The 24,532-nt window shown below is 50.0% G+C and overlaps 2 long non-coding RNA genes across 10 annotated transcripts; one reads left to right on the top strand and one right to left on the bottom strand.

Annotated features, from left to right (window-relative positions):
• Positions 1-1,113: 1,113 nt before the first annotated feature.
• Positions 1,114-7,171, bottom strand: LOC136024183 (uncharacterized). 3 transcript variants are annotated; one of them, XR_010616772.1, is made up of 5 exons: positions 6,869-7,171; positions 6,295-6,351; positions 5,196-5,331; positions 3,540-3,653; positions 1,114-1,936 (listed from the first exon to the last, which is right to left on the bottom strand). It is a non-coding gene; the product is annotated as an uncharacterized LOC136024183 (long non-coding RNA). The 3 variants fall into 3 exon arrangements; XR_010616770.1 differs by lacking the exon at positions 6,869-7,171 and having other exon boundaries at positions 6,295-6,584; XR_010616771.1 differs by lacking the exons at positions 1,114-1,936; positions 6,869-7,171 and adding an exon at positions 1,944-2,117 and having other exon boundaries at positions 6,295-6,584.
• Positions 7,172-20,449: 13,278 nt separating this feature from the next.
• LOC136024184 (uncharacterized) lies at positions 20,450-24,319 on the top strand. Of its 7 annotated transcripts, none has more exons than XR_010616774.1 (8): positions 20,450-20,522; positions 20,770-20,807; positions 21,369-21,552; positions 21,787-21,842; positions 21,919-21,963; positions 22,048-22,112; positions 22,227-22,355; positions 23,058-24,319. It is a non-coding gene; the product is annotated as an uncharacterized LOC136024184 (long non-coding RNA). The 7 variants fall into 7 exon arrangements; XR_010616778.1 differs by having other exon boundaries at positions 20,458-20,607; positions 21,927-21,963; XR_010616773.1 differs by having other exon boundaries at positions 20,458-20,607.
• Positions 24,320-24,532: the final 213 nt, after the last annotated feature.

Below are 24,532 nucleotides of genomic sequence, written 5' to 3'. Positions count from 1 at the left end.
TCATCCCGGCCCCTTCGGCGGCCCTGCCCCACTGCGCCGCGGCCCCCAGCGCTGCCCCAGCGCCATCGGCCGGGCGGCGGGCAGGGATCAGGACGCCCAAGGAGAGCTGGTGAATAGGAGGTGTGTGGGGGGGCAGCACACGGGTGAGCAAGGCCCGGGATGGGCCACCCACCAGAGAGCGGTAGGGCACAGCCCCAGCCCCAGCACATCCGCCGTGAATTCCCCCCTTCCCCTGGTGCCCACTCGCGAGCGCCCTGGAGCACAGCGCGCAGAGCATGAGCGTCCGGCCCATGCTCCCACAGCCGAAGAGCCAGGCCAGAGCGCTGCTGCTGATCATCTTCAGCACACAGTGAGCTTTGCAGCGGTGACACACACTTTGCTGTCGCTCCTCGCTTACCTACCCCAAAGCGCAATTACGTGCAACCTCTCCGGCGCCCTCTCCCGGCCATCCTGCCGCACAGCGGCAGAGCAAGAACGCCAGGTCCCTGCTCCCGCAGCGAAAGAGCCAGGACAGTAAAGCTGCTGCTGGGCCTCGCCCGCACACGATGAGCTCCGCAACGGTGCCACTGAACGCGGCCATACAGGACATGCTGGAACTTCAACGCGAACCGCAGACCAGGGCAGCCAAGTGGGATGGCGCAATTGGTACCGGCAATGCACTGTCTCAATCCTGGCTGGCAGCGTGAATCAGAAGCGGGATCCAGCAGTGCCAGCATCCAGCTGGTGGCAGTCCCTGGCCCAGACCCTGCCCAGGCCTGGGGGACCCCTCAACTCCCCACTCTGCAGTGGCTGCCCCAGGCACACCTCGGCTGGCTCCAGCACAGAGCTCCTCTCCTAGGGGAGCCCCCATCTCCTCCCAGGCCACCCTGGGGCAGCTGTGGGGTCTCTCTGCCCCCCTGCCTCATCTGCCATGGTCCTCAGTGGGGAACAGGGGCACTTGCTGGATCTGCTGCTGCACACCTGAAGGGAAATGGACTTGGAGCTGTGACTCATTGTGCTTCACAAGGGAATGGTTCAGAGAAGTCATCTTTGTGGGGCAAACTGAAAGGGCCTTATTAATGACCCATGGTAATTAACCAGGGACTGAATTAAAATCAAATGGGAATCCAATGGTGATTTAGCAATAACTGAATTTTAATTCAACTGTGAATTCACAGTTATTTGAAGATGATACAAATGATAGTTTAGATGACTTAGACAATGATTTTGCCTTCCAGGATCTGATTGATGATTACAAGAAAGCTGGAGTGGAATTCTTTACAAGGGCATGTAGTGATCAGACAAGTGGGAATGGCTTTATGTTGACAGAGGGGGGTGAATAAGATGAGACCTTAGGAGGAAGTTCTTCCCTGTGAGGGTGGTGGGCCACTGTCACAGGTTGCTCAGAACGATATCAGTCTGGCAGCAGGTGTATTCCTGATTCAAGGCATGCAGAGAGGTAGCTCTACAAGGATTTACCAGAGATTTAATACAGATTTGATGAGAAGGAGGGAAATTCTATTTAATAAAGGTCAGGACTGAGAAAATGCTTCCTGCTCGTGACAAGATTGGAGTAAAAAAACCCCAATAAACCCCCAGTTTGCCAGATTTGAGCAGGATTTGGGCTGCTTTGACACCTAAAGCACCTCCAGTACATCCTCAGCACTCACAGAGCATCCCAGGGATACCCCTAGAGAATCCCAGAGAATGCCTGGAGCACCTCCAGAGCATCCCATGGACCCAACCATCACAGTGACCATGAGGACATGGGAACCACAGGGGTGGCTGATTCTGGAACTCCCGCTGTTCACATGTGTGAGGCCACGGAACCCCACAGAACTCATCACCAGAGGCACTGGTAGACGACAGCTGCCCCACGGAGCACAAGCTACCAGTGGAGGAGGCAAGAGCAGCTCCTCTGGTGGTTCCCGTCCTGGTGTCTTGGTGCCAGTGATGCCTGTGGACACACGAGTGTGGAACGAGGTGGGTGGTGATGGCGATCTTGGCGTGCTTTAGGAGTTGCCAAGAACACCTCAAGTGACTTCCCCAGAGTGGCGCTTTGGACTCTGTGAGTTGCGCTGGCTGAGCTGGCAGTGGAGCACTGCGGCTGCCTTAAATCCTGAGATCTCCCCTAATTTCTTGTGGGGAGAACAAACAACAGACTTTAGAGCAGCTCCAGGGCTTAAAGGGGCTACAGGAAACATGGAGAGGGGCTCTGGGAAAGGGGCTGCAGGGACAGGCCAAGGGGAATGGCTTTAACCTGCCCAAGGGGAGACTGAGATGAGCTCTTAGGCAGAAGCTCTTCCCTGGGAGGGTGCTGAGGCGCTGGCACAGGGTGCCCAGAGAAGCTGTGGCTGCCCCATCCCTGGCAGTGCTCAAGGCCAGGTTGGACACAGGGGCTTGGAGCAAGCTGCTCTAGTGGGAGGTGTCCCTGCCCATGGCAGGGGGCTGGAACTGGATGAGCTTTAAGGTCCCTCTTAACCCAAACCATTCCATGCTTCTGTGACATCCTCAAGTCCCCAGCACTGCTGGGTGGCAGGAGCTGCCCCTCGGGAGCTGTGCACTAACGTCTCCTCCTGCAGGCTGCACGCTGCTCCGCTGACCTCAGGCTGGCATCAGGGAGACTCGTCTTGGCCACGGGCTGCACCATGTGTCTGACATCTTTCTGACAATTCATTTTCAACTATGGTACAGTTCCCTCAGAAGATCCAGCATCAATACCTCCAGATGTTTGTACAGACTAGTGCCAGTTTGCTTAGTCACTGCACTCACATGAAACAGCAAGTCCAGTGTCTACAAGGAAAATGACTCTTATCCCCCTGAGGGTGCCTGAGCACAGTCACTACTAACAAGTGAGATTCCACCAGAGCTGAGAATAATGAGTCTGCTGTTTTGATGGTTGCCACCAAATAGCTCAGGACTGCCTTTGCACCTGCATCAGGATTGCCATAAAACACCCAATTTGTGTCAGTGTCTATAATTTACCAACTGTGGACATGCAGTATCAGTTTGCTCCTTCTCACACCCTTTTTCCCTGACCAGAGGGGTTGAGGACAGCCCCTACCCAGGTCCCCATACCCTTGGGTAGGGAGTATTCTGGAGGGTAGATTTTGTCTAGTTAAACCCACCAACACTTTTGGATCACTGACTAATGCTGTGCTTGAGCATTTTGGGCATCTCCCCACTGCCCCAGTCCTGCCAGCCCACCTGCGCCAAGCACTTACTTGGGAAGCAGAGTAATGAGGACATAAGTAATAAAATGCTCAGTAATACTAAGGCCATAAATGATAGAATCACAGAATATCTCCCTACTGAACACAAGTGCACATGTCCTGTCTTTCACACTGCTACTTCCTGTGCTCTTCAAGATGCCTTCCTGAGCTTATGTGGTTTACTTTTAATGCTTATTTCTACTGAAGGTGGTTTGGATCCTACTAACCCTTAAAGCTGTCATAATGTAATTAGAGAAACCCAAGCTGCGTCAACTTATTTTTAATTAAGTCACCTGTTAGAAACATGCATGCCAGGAGGTAAATTGCTCTTTTGTTATTCTCAATTACCTTTATGAGGATGTTGGTTTGGGGCTGCAGCTGTGGAGCTACTGGTGACTCATGTCCAATGCAAGTGGGTGTATTCACTGGCAGGAGATGTTTGCATTCAAGACGTGTCGCCATCTGAAGAAAAATCCACATCATGTAATGTCATTAAGTTTATTGAGAGGTTTTCAGCATTTTTCTGGTTAGAGTTCGCAGCAGCAAAGTCACTAGAAACAGAGCAACTGATAGCCATGGCTGCTGGTACAGATCCTTAGCAAAGGCTATTGAGAAAATATGAAGACAACTGCAAAGAGTGACGTGACTTTCAACTAAAACTAGGCCAGAAAGGTACTAAGTTAGTTTTCAGTAAAATTAAAAGCTGCTATCAACTGTGGGAGTTTAAATCCTCCCATTTATGAACCTTATCTAAAGAGGTGGTGAATATTCTCAGTCATCACTTGAAACTACAACATTGCCCCGGACAACACATCTTTCTGATGATATAGGGGAAAAATTACACCACTGACTTGTTAGATCAGGTTATTATCTCTTGGGAAGAGCTGAAGACAAGACAGTTACAGCCATCACTGTAAAAACTCGGTGCTCTTACATATATGCCCACATCTGCCACCATTCAAGGTTTCAGGCATGAAGGATCTTTTACAGCTATGACAAAAGCAGTAGTTACTAACTGCACTAGTCAGCACTGAAACCAGATGCATACGCAGGTTCTGAAGATGCGGTGGTTATTGTTTCAGCATGAAGAGGAACCTGAATTTGGTAATGTTTCCTGACACTGGCAAATAAAACAAAATTTATTTTTCCAGTCTTACCCTTACTAACATATATGGCACTTGAAGGAATTTATGTTTCATTTTGGCCATCATTTAAGAATTAAAGATATTGAACAAAACCACATAATCACAGAATTCCAGAGTGGTTTGTATTGGAAGGGACTGTAAAGCTCATCCAGTTCCAACCCCCTGCCACGGGCAGGGACACCTTCCACTGGAGCAGCTTGCCCCAAGCCCCTGTGTCCAACCTGGCCTTGAGCACTGCCAGGGATGAGGCAGCCACAGCTTCTCTGGGCACCCTGTGCCAGCGCCTCAGCACCCTCCCAGGGAAGAGCTTCTGCCTAAGAGCTCATCTCAGTCTCCCCTTGGGCAGGTTAAAGCCATTCCCTTGTCCTGTCCCTACAGGCCCTTGTCCAAAGCCCCTCTCCAGGTTTCCTGTAGCCCCTTTAAGCCCTGGAGCTGCTCCAAGGCCTCCCCTTAAAGAGCCTTCTCTTCCCCAGGCTGAACAAGCTCAGCTCTCTCAGCCTCGGATGTTTATCTCCTGGGCTGTGGGTGAAGGCCAACGATCCACAGAGGATGTGGATGAGAAATTAATAAAATACGCTATACTTTCACAAACTGTTTTCTGCAGTCTAAGCAGAATGCAACAGTTGAAGAGCTTGATCTTGGAAGCAATCAAGACTGCTGCCACGCATGAAATAACTCATATGTCAATAATACTGTTTGAATGCATAAAGTTAAGTGCAAGTAGAGCTGGTGCATCAAAACTCGTTGGTTAAGTTTCTAAGTTCCTTAACGAAATGCATTCTCATCAAAATCATAATGAAACGCAAACAAAAGTCTTGAGGCTCAAAGTTTCACATGAACATGTAAGATAAGTTTTTACCTAGATTCAAAGCTCTTACTCAGACCTGATTTCACTTCTAGAAGAGTATGTGTCTGCTTCATGGTTAGCCTTCCCTGGAAGATGGATTCCAAGTGGGACCACCTGAGGAGCCAGCCACCACTTTCTCCACAGTGCTCTTCAAAGAAGAAAAACAAGAAGGCAGACAATAATGTTTCTGAACAGAAGAACACATTGAGAGATAAGGTCTTTGAATGGAATTCCTGTCTTTGTTTGGTTTTTCTTTTTTTTTTTTAAGAGAGAAGACCAGATTCTTTAAAGTGTTATTCCTCATGGCATGATTTTTACATTGGAAAGGAGCAAGGTCCTAACAACCATCCCAATTCCAACTTACTCTCCTGTTGCAGAACTGTGAACAAAGCTTGAGATGAGCACTGCCGCTTTCATATCACTTTGACCTTTCTTGCTCAAGTCTGGCTCCCATGTGTTCCAGGGAAACAGCTTTAGCATCATACATCAATGATACATGATAGGAGTGAGTAATGGGGAAGTCTCTCCACCCTAATAGCACATTGGAGCCAGTCTTTTGTTTCATTGCAGCCACCTGAATAGATACAAGATGTCCTGCAAAGGGCTAAAGCAAGACAGCCATTGCTTAAGCTTATCTCAGCTTCTGTGTGCCTTAAGAATATACCTATAAAAGAGGTGCCAGCCATTATTTATCATAATTTACAGTCATTATCATGTCACACAATTCAAGGATGACAAATTGCATTCGGATACAGTAACACATTACAATACAAAACGATGTACTCCAGATCTGGTACTCAAGGCCAGGAAACATGCCTGCACTGCGTTTCCTTCTGTAATCAACCCTTTAATCCTCCAATCCTCCAGGCACATCTCTTACACTGCTCATCAATGCAGACAGCCCTGATTCAGCACGGGAGGGGTTCCTTAGTCCCTGCTCTGTCTGGGGCTATGCTGAGATAAGCCACAGTGTTGCCTGCAGGCGCCCATCGCCTTGGCTGGGCTGCCCACAGCAGCGGGTCTGGACTGGGGCAGTTCTCAGCCAAACTTTCCTGGGCTGCACACACACGGTGTGCATGGGACGTGCAAGGTGGGGGGATCAGATCTTTACCTGATGCGAAGGGGCAGCGAGCAGCTTTCCTCAAGGAGCCGCCTGCTTCCGGCACCCCTGCACCAAAGCACAGGACCTGGGTTCAGCCTCCTGAGAGCTCAGCCCTGGTGGGACACAACGGTCCTGCCGCCATGCCCAGCCCCTGCCCCAGCGTGGGCTCCAGCCCTGCCTGCACTTCCCCTGCTGGGTCAGGCCCCGCTTCCCGTGCGCTCCTGGCACGGCACGGCACGGCACGGCACGGCACGGCACGGCACGGCACGGCACGGCACGGCACGGCCCCCCTGCTGCGCTCCCTGACCCCCCACTGCTCCCTGCCCCCGACCCCTGCCCCCGGCTCCACCCCAACCCTTCCCACCCAATCGCTGCACAGCCCCGCCCTCGCCCCTCCTCCCCTCCACACCCGCCCCTCTCTGCCGCTACAGCGGACGCCGCGCGCCCGGCCCCTCCTCCCCACTTCCGTCCGCCAGCTCTTACGCAATCCGCCCGCGCCGCCCGGTGTCATGGCGGCCGTGCAGGCGGAGGGGAAGCCGGAGTCGAAGGTTCCTGCCAAGAAACCCCGGGTGCTGGAGCTCACCCACGTCTGCCCCGGGAGCAGGGTCAGGCCCCACAGTTCTGCTCCTGCCAGCGCTGCCGAGCTCTGCACTCCCTTGATGGTGCCGTCAGAGCGCCCCACACAGCGCAGCACGGGCTGGGCCATTGCTCTGGCTCCGGCAGAGGCACAAGTGCCTTTGGAAGCTGCCAGCGAACAACAAGAGCTGAGAGGCGGCTGCAGAAGGGCTCTGCTGTGGGGCTGAAAGCCAAGGGTGGTGCAGGGGAAAGGAGAGACTGCAGAGCCTCAGCCCTAGGGCTTCCTTCAGAGGAGGTGGAGCCACACTTAGCATGATTCTTAAAGCCATCTCACATCTGGCCTGAGGTGGGGGGTTTGGTTTGGTTTTTGGTTTTTCTTTCTGTTAGACGTATTTCTGGATGTGTTTCAGAGCAGAACGTGGATCTTAGTGTCCTGGGAATAAATCCCTGGAAAGCTTGCCAATTATTGCTGCACAGTTGTCCTGGTTCAACTCTGCCGGTTCTTTTTCTCCTTAGCTGCCACCTTAAAATGAATTTAGATTTTTTTATAAAGGATGCACAAAAGCTTTGATTACTTCTTCATTGTCTTACATTTTGGTGTCTGGGGTTGTGGTGTTTTATTTGTTTGTTTGTGGGTGGTTTTTTTTTTCCCCACCAAATTCCTGTGCAGTTTTATCTCCGGGTTGTATGAAACCTTAATGGAGATCCTGCTGCCCTGATAGCGGAGTATCCAGAGGTGAACTCACCCCCCAGCCCACAGTGTGGATCACTGGGGCCCTGGTTCTGCAGAGACGCTGACTCAGGCAGTCGGCTGTGTCCCATCTGCCTTGACAGACTGCCACCACAATCCGCAAGTGGCCCATGCCCACTGCACCCAAAGCCTGGGATGCAAAGTAGAGAGTTACAAGGGTGTCCCAGTCACACTGGGGAACCCCAAATGTGGTTTTACACAGGGTTCGCACACCCTTCAAACAGTCACATACCACACACTTGGACCAAGCATTAGCACCCTCACTACCAATTACTAGTCCTAGTCAAACTCTGCCAGGCTCTCATGCTACTTCTGCTGCAGTCTATTGACGAAAATGTCTCTGGACCAGTCCTGCAAGATACACTGATTAATGGTGTGCGGGACAGTGAGAGGGTTTCAAAGACATGCTGCAGGGGCTGGGATTCTGCCATTATTTCTGTTGTGCTGCAATACCCCTTCTCCTTCACAGACAGCTCTAAGGTACCCTAAAGAAAAGTCCTAGTTCCAGGGCTGGGCTGAAGCTTCCAGCAAAAATCCACTACCTCATCACATTACAGTGTACATATAAGTATATATAGACACATGCATAATTAGAAGACCTATTTATTAATACTTCAAAGACTGGTTGATCTAGTAGCTAGGGGGAAGAGAATTTTCATAACATGCCTTGTGGGTCCCACCAACCAGGGTCCCAAACGCCAGTGACAGGGTGACAAAGAGGCAGCAAAGATCCTCAGGGGGATCAGTCTCCTGAGAGGGGGGAGGAAAAACAACCTGAAAATGCCACAAGCCCCGTTCTCAGTTCCACGACTGGGGAAGACTGGGAAATGCGCACATCAGCATCCCAGCGCCAGTGGTGCAGGCCCCATCCCTTCCCCTTGGACATGAAATTCACCTCCGCAAAAACCACAACTGGGATGGGAAACCCTTGTGGGCATGGGAAACCCTCGTTTAGGACAGGAGATCACCAGCAGGGCAGGAAAGCATTGCGAGGGGCAGCTGCTGTGTCTGAAAAAGCAAAGCCCCGCGAGCTGCTGAAGCAGCCAGGACTGGTGGAACTGGGGCGGAACCCGGGGTGGGGGGGGTGCAGTTGGCCCCCGCCCAACCGATACTGACCCCACCATGGCAGGTAGAGCAGCAGCTCCCGCTCCTCCTGCTGCTCCTGCTCTCTAGGTAACCCCCAGCCACCTCTGCCTGCCAAGCTCTCACCCCAGCACCTCTCTGGTTCTCCCAACAGAGCAGCTCCCTCTCCAGCTGCCCATGGCATTGGAGGTGCCCAGCGTGAGCTTCACCGATCCGGCCACGCCGCCTCCTGCGCGTGCCTGTGTGCTGCCCTCTGTCCTGGGGCTGCCAGTCTCTGCTGAGCCTGCCCAGGTCCAGCAGCTCCCCAAGAAGCCAGCAACAGCAGCTGCGCTGGAGAACAGCAAGGACAATGTCCCTGATACCTATGATTTGACTGACTTACTGTCGTGGTTTAAACACTTGGAGAGGAGAATTGAAAAGAATGCAACTCCTATTGGTTGAGACAAGAACAGTACAGTAACTAAGGTATAACACAAACCACGACTGCTACCACCAATAATAATAATGATAAAGGAAATAACAAGGGAAGAGAATACAACACCTCAGCACCAACCGACCGATAACTCGCCCAACCCCACCTGACTGAGCACCGACCGATACCTCGTCCAACCCTGCAGTCCTAGCCCTTCCGGGTAACTCTCAGTTACATCCCAGGCATGACATGCTGTGGTATGGAATACCTCTTTGGCTAATTTGGGTCAGGTGTCCCGTCTCTGCTTCCTCCAGGCTTTCCCTCCTCCCTGGCAGAGCATGAGACTCAGAAAGTCCTTGGCCAGACTAAAACATTTGAGTGGTAACTAAAAACATCCATGTTATCAGTGCTGTTCCCAGGCCAAAAGTCAAATCACAGCACTGCACCAGCTACCAAGAAGGAGAAAAATGACTGCTACTGCTGAACCCAGGACACTTACTCAATGCGCTCCCTGAACTGACTGAGAATGCTCTGGAGGGCAGCTGCCACAGGGAGCCAGCAGCATGGCAGGGCTAGGGAACAATCGGAACAGCATCCCCAACACTCATGATATGAATGCCTTGCTCAGTGCTCTCCCTGATGTGCCTGAGAACGTGGTGAAGGGCGGCTGCTCCAAGGAGCCAGCAGCAGTGACAGGGCTGGGGAACAATGAGGACACCACCCCCACCACCCATGATGTGAGTGTCTTGCTCAGTGCTCTCCCAGATGTGTCTGAGAACGTGGTGGAAGGCAGCTGCTCCAAGGAGCCAGCAGTGATGGCAGGGCTGCAGAACAGTGACACCATCCACAACACCCATGATATGAGTGCCTTGCTCAGTGTGCTCCCTGATGTGTCTGAGAATGTGGTGGAAGGCAGCTGCCGCAAGGAGCCAGCAGCAGTGGCAGGGCATGCAGACAATGAGAACACTGTCAGTGGGGTCTGTGATTTGTTTGCCTTGCTCAGTGCTCTCCCTGACTTGACTGAGAACGCCGTGCAGGGCAACTGCCGCAAGGAGCCAGCAGCGGTGGCAGGGCTGGCGGACAATAAGTACACCATCCCTGCTGTCTAGGATTTGTCTGCCTTGCTCAGTGCTCTCCCTGACCTGACTGAGAACATGGTGGAGGGTGGCTGCTGCAAGGAGCCAGCAGCTGTGGCAGGGCTGAAGAACAGTCAGAACAGCATCCCCAACACCCATAATATGAGTGCCTTGCTCAGTGCTCTCCTGATGTGTCTGAGAACGTGGTGGAAGGCAGCTGCCACAAGGAGCCAGCAGCAGTAGCAGGGCATGCAGACAATGAGAACACTGTCCCTGCTGTCTATGGTTTATCTGCCTTGCTCTATGCTCTCCCTGACCTGTTCAAGTCCATGGTGAAGGGTGGCTGCCCCAGGCAGCCAAGGGTGGTAGTGGAGAACAATGAGGACACTGTCCCCAGCATCTATGATATGAGTGCTTTGCTCAGTGTGCTTTTTGACTTGTCTGAGAACTTCGTGGAGGGTGGCTGCCCCCAAGCAGCCAGCAGCAGTGGCAGTCCTGGCAGACAATGAGGACACCATCCCCAACATCTATGACATGAGTGCACTCAGAGACACTGTAAAAGAGCTAGGACTTAGAGCCGCCAGAACCCATGTTCAGGCATTAATCGCTGCACAAACACTGCAGGGAAATGCAGATGATTATGTCCCTACAGCTAAACCACAATGGGATTATAATAACCCAAACCATTATCAACTTCTCAAAAGATATCAAACATGGATTGCATTCAGATTGGAGCAAGCAATTCCTAAGTTTGTGAATTGGGGAGCTTTATATGCTGTCAAAAAACCCACAGGTGAAACTCCTACAGAATTTTGGATAGGTTATGGGAGGCAATGCGAAAATGTACTACTGTGGACCCCTCTGGAGACCAGGGAAGGCAGCAGCTGATATCCCTCTTTCTAGGACAATCCTCAGATGATATTAGAAAGAAACTACAAAAACTTAGAGCAGGGGATCAGAGAGATATTGAAAAGCTTATTGAGGAAGCATGGAGCGTGTACCGCAACCAAGACAGTAATGAAAGGAAAAAAACTAAGTCAAACAATTACTCATGTGACCACTGCAGCCTTAGGGAAAAGAAACTATCAGGGAAATGGAAAAACTCAAGGTACATGGAAAGATTGCTTTTGGAGTCATAGAATAAGAGCCTCTCATAATAGGGTAGGGCCTATTCAGTGTGTTTTTTGTAAAAAGGAAGGGCACTGGAAAAGGCAGTGTCCCAAACTGAGAAGGGAGGAGGGACACCTCCCACACCTTGCTGAATTACAATAGGGGGGACCAGAGGGTCGAACCCCAGCCAACCCCCTGGTTATAATGAAGCTGGGGAAAGAAGACACGAAGCATTTCTAATAGACACTGGAGCTGCGTCTTCTGTGTTAAATCAACAATTAGCTTTGATTGATAATGAATCTTTAAATAGGATTGGGGTGACAGGCCAGTGACAGGAGGTACCATAGATGCAACCTCTCCGATATAAAATGGGTAAAATGATAGGAACGCATACGTTTTTATATATGCCAAATGCCCCAAAATCATTATTAGGAAGGGATCTATTAGAAAAATTGGAAGCAGAGATCAAGTTTAAAAATGGTGAAATACAAATTAAAGTTAGAGATGATCAATTAATAGAAATACTAAGTTTAGCTCTAATCCAGCCACAGGTAACAAAGCAGGTCCCCTCGGACATCCTGGATCAAGTCTATCCAGGAGTGCGGGCCAACAGAATACTGGGTAAGGCAAAGCATGCCAAACCGATCCAAGTAAGGCTGAAGCCTGGGGCACAACCAGTGAGAATCAAACAATACCCCCTCAAACTAGAAGACAGGAAAGAAATTAAACCTGTAATAGACTCCTTTCTCAAATTTGGCCTTTTAGTAGAATGTGAATCTGAATATAACCCCTATTTTGCCAATACGGAAACTGGATGGAAAAAAGTTATCGATTAGTACAAGACCTAAGAGCCATCGATAAAATAACAGAAGACCTTCATCCTGTAGTGGCCAACCCTTATACTTTGGTAACAAAACTAAGAGAGACTCTTGTTTGGTTTCCTGTTTTAGACTTGAAAGATACCTTCTTCTGCCTGCCCTTGGAGCCAGAGAGCCAAAAATTGTTTGCTTTTGAATGGCAAAATCCAGAGTCAGGTCGGAAATCCCAACTCACCTGGACCGTGTTACCCCAAGGCTTCAAAAATAGCCCAACATTATTTGGAAACTAACTGGCAAAAGATCTTGAGAACTGGATGGCACCCCATGGGGAAAGACTTTTGCTCCAATATGTGGATGACCTGTTGATAGCCACCGAAACCTTAAACAGCTGTGAGGAATGGACAGTAAGCCTATTAAATTTTCTGGGACTTAAAGGATATAAGGTATCTTAGCAGAAGGCACAAATAATGAAGCAAGAAGTCACCTACCTGGGGTCTGAGGTCTCAGGGGGGCAGCGGAAATTAGGACAAGAATGCAAAGAAACAATCTGCCAAACCCCTCAGCCCAAGACACCTAAGGAACTTTGGACATTTCTCACGTTAGTGTTGACTCTGGATCTAGAATTATGGTGTATTAGTAAAACCCCTATACCAATTGCTGCAAACAGAAACGAGGGAATTACAGTGGACTGGGGAAGCGAAACAAGCATTTAATGAATTAAAGAAGGAATTAATGAGGACCCCAGCCCTCAGACTGGCACACGTCACCAAACCCTTTTGGTTATTTTCACATGAGAGACAAGGCATAGCCCTCCGGGTCCTAGCTCAAAATATAGGACCCTATAAAAGGACTCTAGCTTACTTCTCAAAGCAACTAGATGAAGTAAGCGGAGGATGGCCTGGATGCTTACGGGCAGTAGCAGCCGTAGTCCTAAATATCCAGGAAGCTCAAAAATTTACTATGACTGATGACTGTCCTGGCATCACATCCTGTATCTGCGCTACTGGAACAAAAAAGGGGGCACTGGCTGTCTCCCTCTCTGTTCCTTAAGTACCAAGCGTGTTGTGGTTTAAACCGAGCCACACAGCTCATCCACTCACTCCCCCCCCAACCTTTTCTCCCTCTTTCTTTCCTTCCCACCCCCACCCCCCTCCCCCCCAGCTCCCAGAGGGATGGGGAAGAGAATTGAGAGAATTTAACTCCCACGGGTTGAGATAAGAACAGCCCAGTAACTAAGGTATAACACAGATCACTACTGCTACCACCAATGATAATAATGATGAGAGAAAATAACAAGAGAAGAGAATACAATACCACCACTGAATGAGTTTGATCCCCCTGAAGAGAGCCTGTGCCCTTCTGGGTAACTCCCAGTTACCTCCCTGGGCATGACGTGCTGTGGTATGGAATACCCCTTTGGCTAGTTTGTATCAGGTGTCCTGTCTCTGCTTCCTCCTGGCATCCCCTTGTCCCTGGCAGAGCCTGAGACTCACAAAGTCCTTGGCCAGAATAAACATTACTTAGCAACAATTAAAAATAATCGGTGTTATCAGCTCTCTTCCCAGGATGGAAGCAAACCTGACTCTGCTTAACTTTTGAGATCAGACAAAATGGTCGTGGGTAGAACACACTGTGTGTGTGTGCCAACATGCTGATCGCCATCACAACCAGCAGGCAGGTCCCAAGGGTACCCAAAGGCCATTCAAACCCGTCAGAACCCTCAAATGACGCTGCTGTGCTTGTCCCTGGGGCTGGTGCAGCTGCCGTGCCTGCCGGCTCTCCCACCGCCAGCTTCTCTTTCCCTGGGCGCAGCTCTTCCCCCTCTGCCCTGCTGGGAAATGCTGCGGGGACTCCTGCATCCTCCTGGGGCTCGGCGGGCGGCTGCCGGGGGACGCTCTCGGCCGCCGCGGGGCTGGGCTCGGCCGCGGGGCTCGGCTCCTCCGCCGCCTCCCCCCGCCGCTCGGCAGCCGCCTCGTTCCCGGCCTCCGGCCCCGCTCCCGCCGCCGCCTGGTCCCCGGGGCCGCTCCCCCTCGGCTCCCCGCAGCCTCACGAAGACGGAGGCGAGGACAAGGGCCAGGGCGGTGAAGAGCAGCGGGGCGGCCAGGGACAAGTCCACGGCCACGTCCGTCCCATCCTGCCGCCGGAGCACGCCCATATTGCAAGTCATTGCCATAAAGCACAGTGAAGCAAGAACCTTAGCCCAAGCCCCACACTTGATAAGCACTATCACAGCAAATACCGGCTCCAAGTAATGTACTACATTGTGAAACTGTGAGATCAAGAGGAACAACTTTGAGAGCCAATAAATCAGCATTGTGATGACTATTAATCCAATCATCTCTGTCGTTATCTCAACCCTTTGTGCCCCATGTTGGGCGCCAAAAAAGAACTGTCGTGGTTTAAACAAAGTCAGCCATAAACCACACAGCTCGTCCACTCACTCCCCCCTGTCTTGCCCTCCCCCTGCTCCTGGAGGGACGGAGAGGGGAATCGAAAAGAATGCAATTCCCATGGGTTGAGATAAGAACAGTTCAGTAACTAAGGTATAACAGAAATCACTGCTACTACCGCCAATAATAATAATGATAAAGGAAATAACAAGGGGAAAAATACAACACCTCAACGCCAGCCGACCAATAACTCGCCCCACTCCCCCCAGTTGAGCACCTATGATACCTCATCCAACCCTGCAGTCCCTAACCCTTCTGGGTAACTCTCCGTTACATCCTGGGCATGATGTGCTGTGGTATGGAATACCTCTTTGGCTAGCTTAGGTCAGGTGTCCTGTCTCTGCTTCCTCCCGGCCTCCCATTGTGCCCGGCAGAGCATGAGGCTCACAAAGTCCTTGGCCAGAATAAACATTACTTAGCAAAAATTAAAAACAATCGGTGTTATCAGCTCTCTTCCCAGGATGGAAGTCAAAACACAGAGCTTGCACCAGCTACTAAGAAGGAGAAAAACGGCTACTGGTAAACCGAGGACATGATTGCTCTCTGCTGAGCAGCAGCAGAGTGAGAAGAAAGGTAACGTTAGGACTCTGCAAACAGAGCAGAAGAGCCAGGAGGGATAGCTTCTTCGGGCATCTTCAGCACACAGTGAGCTTTGCAACTGTGACACACACATTGCTGTCGCTCCTCACTTTCCTACAGCAAAGTCCATTTTAATCTAACCTCACCGGTGCCTGCTCTTGTTTGACCAGCAGGAAAGTGAGTATAGCAGAAACATTTGAACTCTGCTACCACAGTGGAAGAGCCAGGCCAGAAAGCTTCTGCTGGGCATCTTCAGCACACAGTCAGATTTGCAACTGTCATACACATATTGCTATCGCTAGTCACTTTATCTCCTAGAAGTCCATTTCAATCCAACTTCTCAGGTGCCCGATATCTGCTGAGTAGCAGCAGAGTGAGTAGGGCAGTAACGTTTGGACTCTGCAGACAGAGCCGGAGAGCTTGATTAAAAAGCTCCTCCTGGGCTTCTTTAGCACACAGCGAGCTTTGCAACTGTGACACACACATAGCCGTCGCTCCTCACTTTCCTACCCCAAAGTGAAGCTGAATCCAACATCTCCTGTGCCCGCTCTCTGTGAGCAGCAGCAGTGTGAGTAGAGCAGTCAAGTTTGAACTCTGCAAACAGAGCTGAAGAGCCAGGAGGGAAAGCTCCTTCTGGGAATCTTCAGCACGCAGTGAGCTTTCCAACTCTGACACGCACATTGCTATCGCTAATTGCTTTATCTCCTAAAACTCAATTTCAATAAAACCACTCTGGTGCCCGCTCTCTGCTGAACAGTAGCAGAGTGAGAAGAGCAGTAACATTTGGACTGTGCAAACAGAGCAGAAGAGACAGGAGGGAAAGCTGCTTCTGGGCATCTTCAGCACACAGTGAGCTTTGCAAGGGTGACACACACATTGCTGTCGCTTCTCACTTTCCTACCTCAAAGTAAAACTGAATCCAAGATCTCCTGTGCCCGCTCGCTCTGAGCAGCAGCAGAGTGAGTAGAGCAGTGAAGTTTGGACTCTGCTAAAACAGCAGAAGACCCTGGAGGGAAAGCTCCTGCTGATCCTATCCAGCACACAGTGAGCTTTGCAACTGTGACACACACATTGCTGATGCTCCTCACTTTCCTACAGCAAAGTCCTTTTTAACTGACACTCTCCAGTGACTGCTCTCATTTGAGCAGCAGCAGAGTGAGTATAGCACGAACGTTTGGACTCTGCTACCACAGTTGAAGAGGCAGGTCAGAAAGCTTCTGCTGGGCACACAGCTTCTGCTTCTTCTTCAGGACACAGTCAGATTTGCAACTGTGACACACACATTGCTGTCACTCCTCACTTTATCTCCTAAAACTGCATTTGAATGCAACCTCTCCGGTGCAAACGCACTGCGGAGCAGCAGCAGAGTGAGCAAAACAGTGAATTTGGACTCCACTACCACAGTCAAAGAGCCAGGCCAGAAAGCTTCTGCTGGGCATCTTCAGCACACGGTCAGATTTGCAACTGTGACACACACATTGCTATTGCTAAACGCTTTTATCTCCTAAAACTCCATTTCAATAAAACTTCTCCTGTGCCCGCTCTATGCTGAGGAGCGGCAGCAGAGTGAGAAGTGCAGTAATGTTTGGACTGTGCAGACAGAGCAGAAGAGCCAGGAGAGAAAGCTTCTTCTGGGCATCCTCAGCACACAGTGAGCTTTGCAACTGTGACACACACATTGCTGTCGCTCCTCACTTTCCTACCTCAATGTAAAACTGAATCGAACATCTAAGGTGCCTGCTCTCTGTGAGCAGCAACAGAGTGAGTACAGCAGTGAAGTTTGGACTCTGCTAAAACAGCAGAAGTCCCTGGAGGGAAAGCTCCTGCTGATCATATTCAGCACACAGTGAGCTTTGCAACTGTGACACACACACACACACACACACACACACACACACACACACACTGATGTTGCTCCTCACTTTCCTAGAGCAAAGTCCTTTTTAACTGAAACTCTCCAGTGACTGCTCTCGTTTGAGCAGCAGCAGAGTGAGTAGAGCAGTAACGTTTGGACTCTGCTACCACAGTTGAAGATCCACTCCAAAAAGCTTCTGTTGGGGCCACTGCTTCTGCTTCAGCACACAGTGAGCTTTGCAACTGTGACACACACATTGCTGTTGCTCACTTTCCTAGAGCAATGTCCATTTTAATTGAATCTCTGAGGTGACTGCTCTCGTTTGAGCAGCAGCAGAGTGAGTATAGAACGAATGTTTGGTCTCTGCCAACACAGTTGAAGAGCCAGGCCACAAAGCTTCTGCTGGGCATCTTCAGCACACAGTGAGCTTTGCAACTGTGACACACACATTGCTGTCGCTCCTCACTTTCCTACTTCGAAGTGCATTTGAATCCAACATCTCTGGTGCCTGTTCTTGGGTGAGCACAGTGGCACAGTAGAGCATGAACGTTTAACTCTGCTCCCACAGCCGAAGAGCTAGGAGTGAAAGATCTGGCTGGGCATCTTCAGCACACAGTGAGCTTTGCAACTGTGACACACACACATTGCTGTCGCTCCTCACTTTCCTACCTCAAAGTCCATTTGAATCCAACTTCTCCGGTGCTTGCTCTCGGCTGAGCACAGCACAGTAGAGCACGAACGTCTGAACTCCGCTCCCACAGTCAAAGAGTGAGGTTTGAAAGATCAGGCTGGGCATCTGCAGCACACAGTGAGCTTTGCAAGGGTGACACACACATTGCTGTCGCTCCTCAATTTCCACCTCAAAGTCATTTGAATCCAACACCTCCAGTGCCTGCTCTCGGCTGAGCACAGCAGAGTACAGCACGAATGTTTGAACTCTGCTTCAACAGCCGAAGAGCCAGGACTGAAAGATCTGGCTGGGCATCTTCAGCACATAGTGAGCTTTGCAAGGGTGACACACACATGCTGTCGCTCCTCACTTTCCTACCTCAAAGTCAATTTGAATCCAACATCTCCAATGCCCGCTCTTGTGTGTCCGGCAGGAGAGTGAGTAGAGCACAAAAGTTTGCCCTCTGCTCCCACAGCAGAATATCCAGGATGGAAAGCTGGTGCTGGGCGTTTTCAGCACTCAGTGAGCTTTACAACGGTGCCACTTGCATTTCTGTCGCACCTCACTTTCCCACCTAGAAGTCTATTTGAATCCAACATCTCCAGTGCCTGCTGTCCAGCAGCAGTGTGAATAGAGAATGGGTTAGGGTTCAGAGCCTCAGCCACAGTCTCATCTCCAAAGCCTGAAGCCCAGAGTCTAAGCCGTAGAGTCTCAGCAACTATCTCGGCACCAAAGTCTGAGCTTCAGAGTATCAGCCAGTAGGGTAAGGGTTAGGGGTGCCTTACATCTAATACATCTATTAACACGTTGTGTTAGGGTTAAGGTTCAGGTTAGGGCTGCCTTACATCTATTATATCTATTAACCCGTGTTAGGTTAGGGTTAGAGATAGGGCTCCCTTACATCCATTACATCTATAAACCCATGTTGGGTTAGGGATAGCGATAGGGCTTAGAATTAGGGTTACAGTTATTGTTAGGGTTTGGGGTTACTGTTAAGGTTAGGGCTAGTGTTAGGGTTATGGTTAGGGGTTAGGGTTAGGGTTGAGATCGGGTGGTGGAGTCACACTCGTGGTTCTGGCTAACTCTATGTGGCCAGAGTTAGGGTTAGACTCAGGCTTAGTGTTACGGGTTCAGCTTATCGCTAGGGTTAGGCATTAGGGTTAGGGTTAGTGGTTAGGATTACAGTTAGGGATTAGGATTAGGGTTAGTGATTAGGGTTAGGTTTAGGGTTACGCTTAGGGTTAGTGTTAGGGTTGAAGGTTAGGGTTATGGTTATGGTTGGTGTTAGAGTTATGGTTAGTGTTAGGGTAGAGGTTAGGGTTGACCCCAGGTTGCAGAATCACATTCATGAGCGTGGCTAATCCAAAGTGGGCAGTGATAAGGGTAGGGTTAGGGTTAAGGTGAGTGTGAGGGTTAAGGTGAGGTTTTGTGTGTGGGTTATGGTTCGGGGTAGGGTGAGGGTTACGGTTAGCATTAGGATGAGGGTTTGGGTTAGGTTTTGGGTTTGTGTTAGGGTTACTGTGAGGTTTGCTGTTAGGGTTAGGTTCATTATTAGGGTTAGTCGTTAGGTTTAGGGTTAGGACTAGGGCTAGGGTTAGGTTTAGGTGTTAGGGTCAGAGTTATTGCTATGGTTAGGGCTAGGTTAGGGGTTAGGGCTAGGTTAGGGGTTAGGGTTAGGTTAGGGGTTAGGGTTAGGTTAGGGGTTAGGGTTAGGTTAGGGGTTAGGGTTAGGTTAGGGGTTAGGGTTAGGTTAGGGGTTAGGGTTAGGTTAGGGGTTAGGGTTTAGGCTAGGGGTTAGGTTAGAGGTTAGATTTGGGGTTAGGGTTTAGGCTAGGGGTTAGGCTTAGGGTTAGGGTTAGTGTTACGGATTATGGGTCAGAGTCTCAGCCAGTGTCATCCCTAAAGTCTGAATCTGAGAGTCTTAGCAATTGTCTAAGGAACAGTCTTAGCATAAGAGTCTCAGCTGCAGCGTATCAGTCACAGTCTCATCTCAGAGTACGAGCCCTGGAATCTTAGCCACAGTCTGAGCTGCAGTCCATTCCCCTAATTCTGTATCCCAGAGTCTTAGCCACAGAATCTCAGCTACAGGCTCATCCCCAAAGTCTGAATTTTATAGTTTTAGCCACAGTCTCGGTTACAGTCTCAGCCCCAAAGCCTGAATCCCAGAGTCTTAGGTAAAGAGTCTCAGCCACAGTCTGAATTCCAGTCTTCTCCATAGTCTCAGCCCCAGAGTCTGAATTGCATAGCCTTAGCCATAGAGTGTCAGCAACAGTCTCAGCCACAGAGTCTGAGTCTGAGAGTATCAGCTCCAAAATCTGAGGCCCAGAGTCTCTGTCATAATCTCACCCACAGAGTTTCAGCCACAGTCTCAGCCATAGCCTTAACCACAGAATCTGAGTCCTAGATTCTCAGCCCCAGTCTCAGCCCCTGAATTTCAGTCCCTGAGCCTCAGCCCCAAAGTCTGAATCTCCAAGTCTCACCCATCTGAGCCAGAGAAAGAGCAACAGAAAATTAAAGCCAAGGAGCACCCACAGAGAAAACAGCAAGAAGTTATGGAACAGGCAGAGCACTCACCAAACAGCCAGGGATCAGCTTTGGTACAACCAGGGAGCAACCACAGAACCAGAACCAGGTAATACAAAGACCCAGCTGTGGCTTATCAGGGTGCTTTTATCCCAGGTGGTGGTTTGCCACTCGCCTGCCCCAGCCCATTGAGGGAGGAGCTGTGGGTGAGGCTTGTGGTATATGAGGCACAGCCTTTGCTCAGGGAGCTCATTTGGGGTTCAGTTCTCATCAGGGGAAGTTCTCTGGTGTTAGCTCAGGTTTTCTGGCCTTAGAGCTTTGTGGTTTGTTTCAGGTGTGTTTTTTGGGGGTGGGTTTGAAATGGTGTTGTCTCAGTGAAGAACTTCAGGTCATGTTAAGGCTTACTGGTGTAGGCATTAGTAAGTATTGTTGTGTAGAGTTTTCTTAGGTGCTATATTTGTAAGTGGTGGTGGCGAGGCAAGAAGAATCCCGCAGCTGTTCTCAGGGGGAGGAGTCGTGGCAAAGGTAATCTTTGCTCAATGTCCCGATTAACTGTGTATCATTCCCATTCTCTTTTGCAGATGAAGAAAAGGTATGCAGCTAGAGAAGGAACGTACCGGTGAGCCAAAAAGGGGTTTGTCTCAAGCGCGGCTTTGGACCTCTGCCCTCGTGAAAGATGAGTTAAAAGAGCGGGCCTGGAGAGAGGCAGGAAAGAGTTGTACGGTTGGTGGGGGAGAGAGGCTGTTAAAGAGGCGGTTTCTTTGGGCAGGTAAAGGGAGCAGGTTATTATTCAGTTTGGGCTTTTGTCACTTTTTAAAGCTAAAGCAGAGCTGGGGGTTGTGCCTCAGAGTCTTGAGTTCAGTCGTCTCTCAGGGCATAGCTCCAGGTTATTTTTACAGCTCTGTTCTTTCAATGTATATTTTCCCAGAGCTGACTCTGTCCAGCCCTCTTGACAGTTAAAGTGAGAGGCCATTAACTGGCTGAAGCAGCAGCTCAATGCAAAATAGTTTTTAGTATTGGAAGGCATTTTTTTATTTGCTTTTTCCTGGTGATTTGCAGGCAGGACAGCAGGCAGAAACATCAAAGGGCGATGTAACTCAGCGGCGGGAGGGCTTAGCACAGGGAAGGCTGACATTTTGAGCACCGTATTGGCATGCATCCATTTCTATTCATTTTTCAGGTTTCACATCTGAATCGGGAGAGGTGAAGCCACACAATTAGAGGGGATGTACGAAGCTAAGAGTTTTGTACCGGCCCGGTGACTGACAGCGTAGCCCAATACAGTGGCAGGGTTCACGGTCTTTCTCGCAGCTGCTGTGCAGTCGCCTTTGGAGTCGGATGAGTACTTGCAGGGAGTCGGGGAGGTAAAGAGAACGACCCCAGGGTCAGTCACTTCTCACCAGAGCGACGGTCACTTGTCTCTACTCTCTCAGGTCTTGCAGGGAGGGGAGCCCCGGAGCACCTTTCGGAAACTTTTTCGGACGGGGCGAACACTGTTTCGCAGAGCAGTAAAGCAGCAGGATAGCGAGACGGGACTCCCAGAGGTGAGGCCTCGGCTCGGAGGATTCTAAGCGTGCACCCTTTTCTGTTTTTCATAGGCGCAGCAGCCGAGTCAGGAGCGGTGAAGCAGCACATTACGGAGGGCTGTGAGAAGGTAAGAAGGTTGTGAGCATGGGTGGTGATTAAGAGTAGAGAATAACATCAGATGGGTGTTCAGCATTTGTGTTTAGTATTGCAGGTCCTGAATAAATTTTGGAGTCAGATGAGAGCTTGAGGTGAGTCAGGGAAGTAATGGGAAAGATTGCAGGGTCAGTTACTTTGTGCAGTACCATGGTTATTTGTATCTGTCGTACTCCTAGGTCCCGAAGGGGAGGAGAGGCCTGGCTTCGTATTCCGCGATTGCTTCGGAGCCGGCGAATAAAATGTAAGGTGGCTTCAGAGCAGGCAGAGGGTCCTCCAGGAAGAGGCTGGCATCGACGGCTGGGGCAGTGGTGATGATGGTCAGCGCGACGTATTTCCATTTCTTTGTTTGCTGCAGGTGATGAAGGAGAACTCTGCAACCGAGGCAACATCCTGGGACCGTGACATGGGAGCTCCGAGCCATGAGGCTGGCTTGAGACCCATGGCACTATGGACTCCTTTTTGGAGCCGGAGGGCAGGAGATGAGGTCAGGATGGCAGGAAGGGGTTTGAAATGTAGCACGGGGGAGAGGGAAAGGGAGGGTGTTTCATTGCAGCAATTACAGTCTCAGAGTCGGGCTTACAGCCAGATCGTCACAGCAGTTTCGGCGGTCGGTGTGGGAATCGCATGGATCGCATGGTCACGTCAAACTTCGTTCTGGGGCTCTGTGGGAGCCTTGTCCTCTCTGTCTCATCGACTCACTGGTGATCGAGACAGATTGAGCATTCCATCTTGGAAGCAGTCTTCCACAAGAGAGTTCATGTCTTTTTGGTGTCACAGAGTCTATAGTGTTCTCTTTGCATGTGTGTGTATATGTGTTTGCTTAGGAAGTGTTGTGACCATGGCATGTAGCTGTGGGAGGTGGCAGGGAGCTGGAGGGCAATGCAGGGATGGGGCTTTCTCAGGCAGGGCATTTTCGGTGTTCTCAGGAACATAGTTCCTGAGGAGTTCTGAAGTCAGGTTGGGGCTGTTAAGCATTAGGGAAGAAATTGAGTGTTGGTGTGGCAGTCTTTCAGGCACTTTATTATGTGTATGTGTAATATGGTAGGACAGTATACTTTGCTGCAGTTTGTGTTGTGTTTTGGCTGGAAATCATTAGCTTTGCAGACACAGAAAAATGTCAACTGAGGTGGGGATGTTTAGAGTTGATATTGTTATGATCTGGTTTGAAGTTTATTTCTGTGTGCAGGTTTAGTCTCTTGAGAGATCATACCATGGAGAGGAGCTCCCTCCATTTTTGGATGGCTATAAGAAGCCCATGGAATTTTGCTGTCAGAAGACCAATAGCGGTTGGTGCAAAATGGAAGATGGTTTTGATGCTGGAAAATTGATGTGTGTCTATCCATACGTGACAAAGCACAGGAGGTGTACAGAGTCTCATGTGAGTCGTAAAGAGTTGCTGGATTTATGAGGATGAATTGTCCATTGTGCCAAATGTCATTTATGTATGTAATTGTATATAACTGAAATATAGAATGGTAGTAATTTCTGAACTAAATGCAAGGCCAATGTTAATGGGATTGGTTGTAGAATGATAGTGTGGGTTTTAGAGTGTTGCTATTAGTATTAGAAAGCTGGTGTCAGTATGAGAACTTTGGTGTTGGTATTAGAGTGCGGTCTTAGTCTCAGAAGGCCGGTCTTAGTCTTAGAATGGAGAATTTAGTCTCAAAAGGTGAACTTAGTCTTAGAGTACCAGTATTAGTCTCAGAATGGTGAACATAGTCTTTGAGTGCTGGTTTATTCTCAGCATTGTGAACTTAGTCTCTGAAAGGTGAAGTTACTTTGCTGGTCTTAGTCTCTGAAAGGGGAACTTAGTCTCAGAGTCCTGGTCTTAGTGTCTGAGTGGAGAACTTTCTGTCAGAAAGACAGTCTTAGTTTCTGAATAGAAAAATTACTTTCTGAATGCTGGTCTTTGTGAATGGAGAACTTACTGTTTCACTGGAGAACTCAGTCTCTGAGTGGACAACTTAGTCTCTGAATGGAGAACTTAATGTTTCAATGGAGAAGTGATTTTTGAGTGGAGAACTTAGTGTCTGACTGGCAAACGTAGGGGTTCAGTGGAGAGCGTAGTCTCTGAGTGCACACCTCTTTGGGTTCAGTGGCGAACGTAGTCTCTGAGAGCACACCTCTTGGGTTTCAGTGGCGGATGTAGGGTTTCAGTGGCGGATGTAGTGTCTGAGAGCACACTTCTTGGGTTTGAGAGGGGAACGGAGCCTCTGAGAGGGGAACGGAGCCTCTGAGAGCACACTGGTTGCGTATCAGTGACAAACGTAGGTTTTCAGTCACAAACGTAGTCTCTGAGAGCACACCGCTTGGGTATCAGTGGGGAACGGAGGGTTTGAGGTGGGAATGTAGTCTCTGAGAACACACCTCTTGGGTATCAGTGGCGAACGCAGGGTTTCAGTGGTGAATGCAGTCTCTGAGAGCACATCTCTTGGGTTTGAGTGGGGAATGGAGGGTTTGAGTGGGGAATGGAGTCTGAGAACACACCTCTTAGGTTTTGTTGGCGAACAGAGGGTTTTGGTGGGGATGTAGTGTCTGAGAGCACACCTCTTGGGTATGAGTGGCGAACGTAGGGTTTCAGTGAGCAACGTAGTCTCTGAGAGCACACCTCTTGGGTATCAGAGGCAAACACAGGGCTTCAGAGGCCCACATAATCTCTGA

Source organism: Lathamus discolor, chromosome 20 (assembly GCF_037157495.1).
Source record: "Lathamus discolor isolate bLatDis1 chromosome 20, bLatDis1.hap1, whole genome shotgun sequence".
NCBI classification, from domain to species: domain Eukaryota; kingdom Metazoa; phylum Chordata; class Aves; order Psittaciformes; family Psittacidae; genus Lathamus; species Lathamus discolor.
This window is presented reverse-complemented; position numbering and strand designations above follow the sequence as displayed.